The sequence below is a fragment of the Eimeria mitis genome, genomic scaffold (genome assembly GCF_000499745.2).
Source record: "Eimeria mitis Houghton genomic scaffold, Emh_scaff6534, whole genome shotgun sequence".
Classification (NCBI taxonomy): Eukaryota; Apicomplexa; class Conoidasida; order Eucoccidiorida; family Eimeriidae; genus Eimeria; species Eimeria mitis.
The window spans coordinates 403-654 of NW_013574685.1; positions in this window are offsets into that span (position 1 = coordinate 403).

A 252-nucleotide genomic window follows, 5' to 3' on the forward strand; every position below is an offset into this window, starting at 1 on the left:
CATGGGGCTGCAATGTGGGGGTTTCAACGAGGGTTTAGGGTTTAGGGTTTAGGGTTTAGGGTTTAGGGTTTAGGGTGATATACTGAAACAGAGAAGAAGAGGCAGGGGGCCCCGTGTGTTTCTGCACAGCAAAAATAAAATAAAAAAACAAAAATATTAATTTATTTATAAAAATAAAAATAAAACAAATATATATAAAACAAAACAACAACAGGGGCCCCCAAACGCTGCTGCGGGGGCCCCCCCCCCCCC